The following is a 10,669-nucleotide window of genomic DNA, read 5'->3' as shown; positions in this document are numbered from 1 at the left end:
AATCTCTACCTCCTGTCTGCGGGGAATGAGCACTCAAAGTCGGGGAGTTGATATTCTGGATGTGCACTTCCATATTCCAACTAGTTGACTTAGTTCCAGACAGGCACTCTCTCTACCTCCTGTCTGCGGGAAATTGAGCACCTAAAGTCGGGGAGTTGACATCCAGGAATGTGCACTTCCACATTCCATCTTTCTGACTTAGTTTCCAGACAGGCAATCTCTACCTCCTGTCTGCGGGGAATGAGCACTCAAAGTGGGGGAGTTGATATTCTGGATGTGCACTTCCATATTCCAACTTGTTGACTTAGTTCCAGACAGGCAATCTCTACCTCCTGTCTGCGGGAAATGAGCACTCATAGTCGGGGAGTTGATATTCTGGATATGCACTTCCATATTCCAACTTGTTGACTTACTTCCAGACAGGCATTCTCTCTACCTCCTGTCTGCGGGGAATGAGCACATAAAGTCGGGGAGTTGATATTCTGGATATGCACTTCCATATTCCAACTTGTTGACTTAGTTCCAGACAGGCACTCTCTCTACCACATGTCTGCGGGAAATCGAGCACTCAAAGTCGGGTAGGTGATATACCAGAACTTGGATCAAGGTAGGCACTCTCTCTACCACATGTGAGCGGGAAATCGAGCACCTAAAGTCGGGGAGTTGACATCCAGGAATGTGCACTTCCACATTCCATCTTTCTGACTTAGTTCCAGACAGGCACTCTCTCTACCACATGTCTGCGGGAAATCGAGCACTCAAAGTCGGGTAGGTGATATACCAGAACTTGGATCAAGGTAGGCACTCTCTCTACCACATGTCTGCAGGAAATCGAGCACCTAATGTCGGGGAGTTGACATTCCAGAATGAGCACTTCTAAATTCCATCTTTCTGACTTAGTTCCAGACAGGCACTCTCTCTACCACATGTCTGCGGGGAATCGAACACCTAAAGTCGGGGAGTTGACATCCAGGAATGTGCACTTCCACATTCCATCTTTCTCACTTAGTTCCAGACAGGCACTTTCTCCACTGCATGTCTGCGGGGAATCGAGCACTCAAAGTCGGGTAGGTGATATACCAGAACTTGGATCAAGGTAGGCACTCTCTCTACCACATGTGAGCGGGAAATCGAGCACCTAAAGTCGGGGAGTTGACATCCAGGAATGTGCACTTCCACATTCCATCTTTCTGACTTAGTTCCAGACAGGCACTTTCTCCACTGCATGTCTGCGGGGAATCGAACACCTAAAGTCGGGGAGTTGACATCCAGGAATGTGCACTTCCACATTCCATCTTTCTGACTTAGTTCCAGACAGGCACTTTCTCCACTGCATGTCTGCGGGGAATCGAGCACTCAAAGTCGGGTAGGTGATATACCAGAACTTGGATCCAGGTAGGCACTCTCTCTACCACATGTCTGCAGGAAATCGAGGACCTAAAGTCGGGGAGTTGACATCCAGGAATGTGCACTTCCACATTCCATCTTTCTGACTTAGTTCCAGACAGGCATTCTCTCTACCTCCTGTCTGCGGGGAATGAGCACATAAAGTCGGGGAGTTGATATTCTGGATATGCACTTCCATATTCCAACTTGTTGACTTAGTTCCAGACAGGCACTCTCTCTACCACATGTCTGCGGGAAATCGAGCACTCAAAGTCGGGTAGGTGATATACCAGAACTTGGATCAAGGTAGGCACTCTCTCTACCACATGTCTGCAGGAAATCGAGCACCTAATGTCGGGGAGTTGACATTCCAGAATGAGCACTTCTAAATTCCATCTTTCTGACTTAGTTCCAGACAGGCACTCTCTCTACCACATGTCTGCGGGGAATCGAACACCTAAAGTCGGGGAGTTGACATCCAGGAATGTGCACTTCCACATTCCATCTTTCTCACTTAGTTCCAGACAGGCACTTTCTCCACTGCATGTCTGCGGGGAATCGAGCACTCAAAGTCGGGTAGGTGATATACCAGAACTTGGATCAAGGTAGGCACTCTCTCTACCACATGTGAGCGGGAAATCGAACACCTAAAGTCGGGGAGTTGACATCCAGGAATGTGCACTTCCACATTCCATCTTTCTCACTTAGTTCCAGACAGGCATTCTCTCTACCTCATGTCTGCGGGGAATGAGCACATAAAGTCGGGGAGTTGATATTCTGGATATGCACTTCCATATTCCAACTTGTTGACTTAGTTCCAGACAGGCACTCTCTCTACCACATGTCTGCGGGAAATCGAGCACTCAAAGTCGGGTAGGTGATATACCAGAACTTGGATCAAGGTAGGCACTCTCTCTACCACATGTCTGCAGGAAATCGAGCACCTAATGTCGGGGAGTTGACATTCCAGAATGAGCACTTCTAAATTCCATCTTTCTGACTTAGTTCCAGACAGGCACTCTCTCTACCACATGTCTGCGGGGAATCGAACACCTAAAGTCGGGGAGTTGACATCCAGGAATGTGCACTTCCACATTCCATCTTTCTCACTTAGTTCCAGACAGGCACTTTCTCCACTGCATGTCTGCGGGGAATCGAGCACTCAAAGTCGGGTAGGTGATATACCAGAACTTGGATCAAGGTAGGCACTCTCTCTACCACATGTGAGCGGGAAATCGAGCACCTAAAGTCGGGGAGTTGACATCCAGGAATGTGCACTTCCACATTCCATCTTTCTGACTTAGTTCCAGACAGGCACTTTCTCCACTGCATGTCTGCGGGGAATCGAACACCTAAAGTCGGGGAGTTGACATCCAGGAATGTGCACTTCCACATTCCATCTTTCTGACTTAGTTCCAGACAGGCACTTTCTCCACTGCATGTCTGCGGGGAATCGAGCACTCAAAGTCGGGTAGGTGATATACCAGAACTTGGATCCAGGTAGGCACTCTCTCTACCACATGTCTGCAGGAAATCGAGGACCTAAAGTCGGGGAGTTGACATCCAGGAATGTGCACTTCCACATTCCATCTTTCTGACTTAGTTCCAGACAGGCATTCTCTCTACCTCCTGTCTGCGGGGAATGAGCACATAAAGTCGGGGAGTTGATATTCTGGATATGCACTTCCATATTCCAACTTGTTGACTTAGTTCCAGACAGGCACTCTCTCTACCACATGTCTGCGGGAAATCGAGCACTCAAAGTCGGGTAGGTGATATACCAGAACTTGGATCAAGGTAGGCACTCTCTCTACCACATGTCTGCAGGAAATCGAGCACCTAATGTCGGGGAGTTGACATTCCAGAATGAGCACTTCTAAATTCCATCTTTCTGACTTAGTTCCAGACAGGCACTCTCTCTACCACATGTCTGCGGGGAATCGAACACCTAAAGTCGGGGAGTTGACATCCAGGAATGTGCACTTCCACATTCCATCTTTCTCACTTAGTTCCAGACAGGCACTTTCTCCACTGCATGTCTGCGGGGAATCGAGCACTCAAAGTCGGGTAGGTGATATACCAGAACTTGGATCAAGGTAGGCACTCTCTCTACCACATGTGAGCGGGAAATCGAACACCTAAAGTCGGGGAGTTGACATCCAGGAATGTGCACTTCCACATTCCATCTTTCTCACTTAGTTCCAGACAGGCACTTTCTCCACTGCATGTCTGCGGGGAATCGAGCACTCAAAGTCGGGTAGGTGATATACCAGAACTTGGATCAAGGTAGGCACTCTCTCTACCACATGTGAGCGGGAAATCGAGCACCTAAAGTCGGGGAGTTGACATCCAGGAATGTGCACTTCCACATTCCATCTTTCTGACTTAGTTCCAGACAGGCACTTTCTCCACTGCATGTCTGCGGGGAATCGAACACCTAAAGTCGGGGAGTTGACATCCAGGAATGTGCACTTCCACATTCCATCTTTCTGACTTAGTTCCAGACAGGCACTTTCTCCACTGCATGTCTGCGGGGAATCGAGCACTCAAAGTCGGGTAGGTGATATACCAGAACTTGGATCCAGGTAGGCACTCTCTCTACCACATGTCTGCAGGAAATCGAGGACCTAAAGTCGGGGAGTTGACATCCAGGAATGTGCACTTCCACATTCCATCTTTCTGACTTAGTTCCAGACAGGCATTCTCTCTACCTCCTGTCTGCGGGGAATGAGCACATAAAGTCGGGGAGTTGATATTCTGGATATGCACTTCCATATTCCAACTTGTTGACTTAGTTCCAGACAGGCACTCTCTCTACCACATGTCTGCGGGAAATCGAGCACTCAAAGTCGGGTAGGTGATATACCAGAACTTGGATCAAGGTAGGCACTCTCTCTACCACATGTCTGCAGGAAATCGAGCACCTAATGTCGGGGAGTTGACATTCCAGAATGAGCACTTCTAAATTCCATCTTTCTGACTTAGTTCCAGACAGGCACTCTCTCTACCACATGTCTGCGGGGAATCGAACACCTAAAGTCGGGGAGTTGACATCCAGGAATGTGCACTTCCACATTCCATCTTTCTCACTTAGTTCCAGACAGGCACTTTCTCCACTGCATGTCTGCGGGGAATCGAGCACTCAAAGTCGGGTAGGTGATATACCAGAACTTGGATCAAGGTAGGCACTCTCTCTACCACATGTGAGCGGGAAATCGAACACCTAAAGTCGGGGAGTTGACATCCAGGAATGTGCACTTCCACATTCCATCTTTCTCACTTAGTTCCAGACAGGCACTTTCTCCACTGCATGTCTGCGGGGAATCGAGCACTCAAAGTCGGGTAGGTGATATACCAGAACTTGGATCCAGGTAGGCACTCTCTCTACCACATGTCTGCAGGAAATCGAGGACCTAAAGTCGGGGAGTTGACATCCAGGAATGTGCACTTCCACATTCCATCTTTCTGACTTAGTTCCAGACAGGCACTCTCTACCTCCTGTCTGCGGGGAATGAGCACTCAAAGTGGGGGAGTTGATATTCTGGATGTGCACTTCCATATTCCAACTTGTTGACTTAGTTTCCAGACAGGCACTCTCTCTATCACATGTCTGCGGGAAATGAGCACCCAAAGTCGGGTCATTGTTGGGACATTCCCACAAAACAACATCAATTTCCAGGAATTGACCTACACATTCCCACAAAACAACATCAATTTCCAGGAATTGACCATGGTTCTCACTCTTAAGCACCCCTCCACTGAACATATTGCACCCGACTAAAGCACATCTTACAAGGCTTCATGCTTGAGTCATGCAGCCATGAGATCCACCGCCTATGGTTAACCTACACATTCCCACAAAACAACATCAATTTCCAGGAATTGACCTACACATTCCCACAAAACAACATCAATTTCCAGGAATTGACCATGGTTCTCACTCTTAAGCACCCCTCCACTGAACATATTGTACCCGACTAAAGCACATCTTACAAGGCTTCATGCTTGAGTCATGCAGCCATGAGATCCACCGCCTATGGTTAACCTACACATTCCCACAAAACAACATCAATTTCCAGGAATTGACCTACACATTCCCACAAAACAACATCAATTTCCAGGAATTGACATACATATTCCCAGAAAATAACATCAATTTCCAACTTTTTCACTTAGATCCAGGCAGGCTGTCTCCACTGCATGTCTGCGGGGAAATGTGAACTCAAAGTTGGGTAGTTGATATTCCAGAATATGGACATCCACCTTCCAACTTTTTGACTTAGCTCCAGGTAGGCACTCTCTACAACATGTCTGCGGAGAAATGCACACCCAAAGTCGGGTAGTTGGTATTCCGGAATATGGACATCCAACTTCCACCTTTCTGACTTAGGGACCCTCCACTGCTGGTCTGCGCGGAAATGAGTACTGACAGTCGGGTAGTTGGTATTCCGGAATATGGACATCCACCTTCCACCTTTTCGACTTAGATCCAGGTAGGCACTCTCTACAACATGTATGCGGGGAAATGAGGACTGAAAGTCGGGTAGTTGGTATTCCAGAATATGGACATCCAACTTCCACCTTTTCGACTTAGGTTCAGGTAGGCACTCTCTACAACATGTCTGCGGAGAAATGCACACCCAAAGTCGGGTAGTTGGTATTCCGGAATATGGACATCCAACTTCCACCTTTCTGACTTAGGGACCCTCCACTGCTGGTCTGCGGGGAAATGAGTACTGACAGTCGGGTAGTTGGTATTCCGGAATATGGACATCCACCTTCCACCTTTTCGACTTAGATCCAGGTAGGCACTCTCTACAACATGTATGCGGGGAAATGAGGACTGAAAGTCGGGTAGTTGGTATTCCGGAATATGGACATCCAACTTCCACCTTTTCGACTTAGGTTCAGGTAGGCACTCTCTACAACATGTCTGCGGAGAAATGCACACCCAAAGTCGGGTAGTTGGTATTCCGGAATATGGACATCCAACTTCCACCTTTCTGACTTAGGGACCCTCCACTGCTGGTCTGCGGGGAAATGAGTACTGACAGTCGGGTAGTTGGTATTCCGGAATATGGACATCCACCTTCCACCTTTTCGACTTAGATCCAGGTAGGCACTCTCTACAACATGTATGCGGGGAAATGAGGACTGAAAGTCGGGTAGTTGGTATTCCGGAATATGGACATCCAACTTCCACCTTTTTGACTTAGGTTCAGGTAGGCACTCTCTACAACATGTATGAGGGGAAATGCACACCCAAAGTCGGGGTGTTGGTATTCCGGAATATGGACATCCACCTTCCAACTTTTCGACTTAGATCCAGGTAGGCACTCTCTACAACATGTCTGCGGGGAAATGCACACCCAAAGTCGGGGTGTTGATATTCCGGAATATGGACATCCAACTTCCACCTTTTCGACTTAGGTTCAGGTAGGCACTCTCTACAACATGTCTGCGGAGAAATGCACACCCAAAGTCGGGTAGTTGGTATTCCGGAATATGGACATCCAACTTCCACCTTTCTGACTTAGGGACCCTCCACTGCTGGTCTGCGGGGAAATGAGTACTGACAGTCGGGTAGTTGGTATTCCGGAATATGGACATCCACCTTCCACCTTTTCGACTTAGATCCAGGTAGGCACTCTCTACAACATGTATGCGGGGAAATGAGGACTGAAAGTCGGGTAGTTGGTATTCCGGAATATGGACATCCAACTTCCACCTTTTCGACTTAGGTTCAGGTAGGCACTCTCTACAACATGTCTGCGGAGAAATGCACACCCAAAGTCGGGTAGTTGGTATTCCGGAATATGGACATCCAACTTCCACCTTTCTGACTTAGGGACCCTCCACTGCTGGTCTGCGGGGAAATGAGTACTGACAGTCGGGTAGTTGGTATTCCGGAATATGGACATCCACCTTCCACCTTTTCGACTTAGATCCAGGTAGGCACTCTCTACAACATGTATGCGGGGAAATGAGGACTGAAAGTCGGGTAGTTGGTATTCCGGAATATGGACATCCAACTTCCACCTTTCTGACTTAGGGACCCTCCACTGCAGCTCTGCGGGGAAATGAGCACTGACAGTCGGGTAGTTGATATTCCGGAATATTGACATCCAACTTCCACCTTTTCGACTTAGATCCAGGTAGGCACTCTGTACAATATGTCTGTGGGGAAATGCGCACCCAAAGTCGTTTAGGCAGCCAGGGGATATTCCAGAACTTGGACTTTTATAGTCCACCTTAATATTTCCAGAAAAACATCATCAACTTCCAGGAAATCAAACTTAGTTCAGGTGACCTCTTGTGGCCATTTAATGGTATTACATTAAATATTTTTAGATTAAATAAAAAATATAAGAACACATTTTTTTTTTTAAAAAATTACATTTTTGGGAAGCACAAATGAAGAAGTTTTTGTCATATTTTTCCCATTCAATTTTGTTGCAAAATAGTTAAATATGTGGAATTCCAACTTTTCGACAGTTAGCGCGCGAGATTTAGAAGCCCTCATTGGAGGTAAAGGGATGCACCTACTTACATTCGCTAACCTCGGAAATACGGTCAAAATGTTGGAAAATTTCCTGAAAAGAGACAAATATTTCCTGGAATTAGACATAAAATTCCATAATATCACCACCTTGCGGCTAACCCTAACCCTAACCCTAACCCTAACCCTAACCCTAACCCTAACCCTAACCCTAACCCTAACCCTAACCAATAATTGACAGATTTTGAAATTTTTCAAAAATCTGTCTTTTTTCCTGACCCCGAACCTTATATGAAAACTAAGAAAATCTGAAAAGTACAAAAAATCAGACCAATTTTTTCTTTTTCACTTTTTTTACCATAGTTCATGCATTTCACATGTCTAGACATGAAATAAAAAATAATTTGGACAATGTCTGACAGATTTTCAAATTTGTCAAAAAAACTTTCTCTCATCCTGAACGCGAAAACTAAAAAAATCTGAAAAGTAAGAAAAAATCAGACCAATTTTTTTTTTCACTTTTTTTGCCATAGTTCATACATTTCACATGTCTAGATGTGAAATAAAAATAATTTGGACAATAATTGACAGATATTGAAATTTGTCTAAAATCTCACTTTTTTCCTGACCCCCAACCTTAAATGAAAACTAAGAAAATCTGAAAAGTACGAAAAAATCAAACTAAATTTTTTTTCACTTTTTTTCCCATAGCTCATGCATTTCACATGTCTAGACATGAAATAAAAAATAATTTGGACAATATCTGACAGATTTTGAACTTTGTAAAAAAAAACTTTCTCTCATCCTGACTACGAAAACTAAAAAAATCTGAAAAATAAGAAAAAAATTAGACCATTTTTTTTTTCATTTTTGTTGCCATAGTTAACGCATTTCACATGTCTAGATGTGAAAAAAAATAATTTGGACAATAATTGACAGATTTTGAAATTTTTCAAAAATCTGTCTTTTTTCCTGACCCCGAACCTTTTATGAAAAGTAAGAAAATCTGAAAAGTACAAAAAATCAGACCAATTTTTTGTTTTTCACTTTTTTTACCATAGTTCATGCATTTCACATGTCTAGACATGAAATAAAAAATAATTTGGACAATGTCTGACAGATTTTCAAATTTGTCAAAAAAAACTTTCTCTCATCCTGACTACGAAAACTAAAAAAATCTGAAAAATAAGAAAAAAATTAGACCATTTTTTTTTTCATTTTTGTTGCCATAGTTAACGCATTTCACATGTCTAGATGTGAAATAAAAATAATTTGGACAATAATTGACAGATATTGAAATTTGTCTAAAATCTCACTTTTTTCCTGACCCCCAACCTTAAATGAAAACTAAGAAAATCTGATAAGTACAAAAAATCAGACCAATTTTTTCTTTTTCACTTTTTTTACCATAGTTCATGCATTTCACATGTCTAGACATGAAATAAAAAATAATTTGGACAATGTCTGACAGATTTTCAAATTTGTCAAAAAAACTTTCTCTCATCCTGAACGCGAAAACTAAAAAAATCTGAAAAGTAAGAAAAAATCAGACCAATTTTTTTTTTCACTTTTTTTGCCATAGTTCATACATTTCACATGTCTAGATGTGAAAAAAAATAATTTGGACAATAATTGACAGATTTTGAAATTTTTCAAAAATCTGTCTTTTTTCCTGACCCCGAACCTTTTATGAAAACTAAGAATATCTGAAAAGTACAAAAAATCAGACCAATTTTTTTGTTTTTCACTTTTTTTACCATAGTTCATGCATTTCACATGTCTAGACATGAAATAAAAAATAATTTGGACAATATCTGACAGATTTTGAACTTTGTAAAAAAAAACTTTCTCTCATCCTGACTACGAAAACTAAAAAAATCTGAAAAATAAGAAAAAAATTAGACCATTTTTTTTTTCATTTTTGTTGCCATAGTTAACGCATTTCACATGTCTAGATGTGAAATAAAAATAATTTGGACAATAATTGACAGATATTGAAATTTGTCTAAAATCTCACTTTTTTCCTGACCCCCAACCTTAAATGAAAACTAAGAAAATCTGAAAAGTACAAAAAATCAGACCAATTTTTTCTTTTTCACTTTTTTTACCATAGTTCATGCATTTCACATGTCTAGACATGAAATAAAAAATAATTTGGACAATGTCTGACAGATTTTCAAATTTGTCAAAAAAACTTTCTCTCATCCTGAACGCGAAAACTAAAAAAATCTGAAAAGTAAGAAAAAATCAGACCAATTTTTTTTTTCACTTTTTTTGCCATAGTTCATACATTTCACATGTCTAGATGTGAAATAAAAATAATTTGGACAATAATTGACAGATATTGAAATTTGTCTAAAATCTCACTTTTTTCCTGACCCCCAACCTTAAATGAAAACTAAGAAAATCTGAAAAGTACGAAAAAATCAAACCAGATTTTTTTTCACTTTTTTTCCCATAGCTCATGCATTTCACATGTCTAGACATGAAATAAAAAATAATTTGGACAATATCTGACAGATTTTGAACTTTGTAAAAAAAACTTTCTCTCATCCTGACTACGAAAACTAAAAAAATCTGAAAAATAAGAAAAAAATTAGACCATTTTTTTTTTCATTTTTGTTGCCATAGTTAACGCATTTCACATGTCTAGATGTGAAAAAAAATAATTTGGACAATAATTGACAGATTTTGAAATTTTTCAAAAATCTGTCTTTTTTCCTGACCCCGAACCTTTTATGAAAACTAAGAATATCTGAAAAGTACAAAAAATCAGACCAATTT

Source organism: Alosa sapidissima, unplaced genomic scaffold, assembly GCF_018492685.1.
Source record: "Alosa sapidissima isolate fAloSap1 unplaced genomic scaffold, fAloSap1.pri scaffold_109_ctg1, whole genome shotgun sequence".
Lineage (NCBI taxonomy): Eukaryota > Metazoa > Chordata > Actinopteri > Clupeiformes > Clupeidae > Alosa > Alosa sapidissima.
This window is presented reverse-complemented; position numbering follows the sequence as displayed.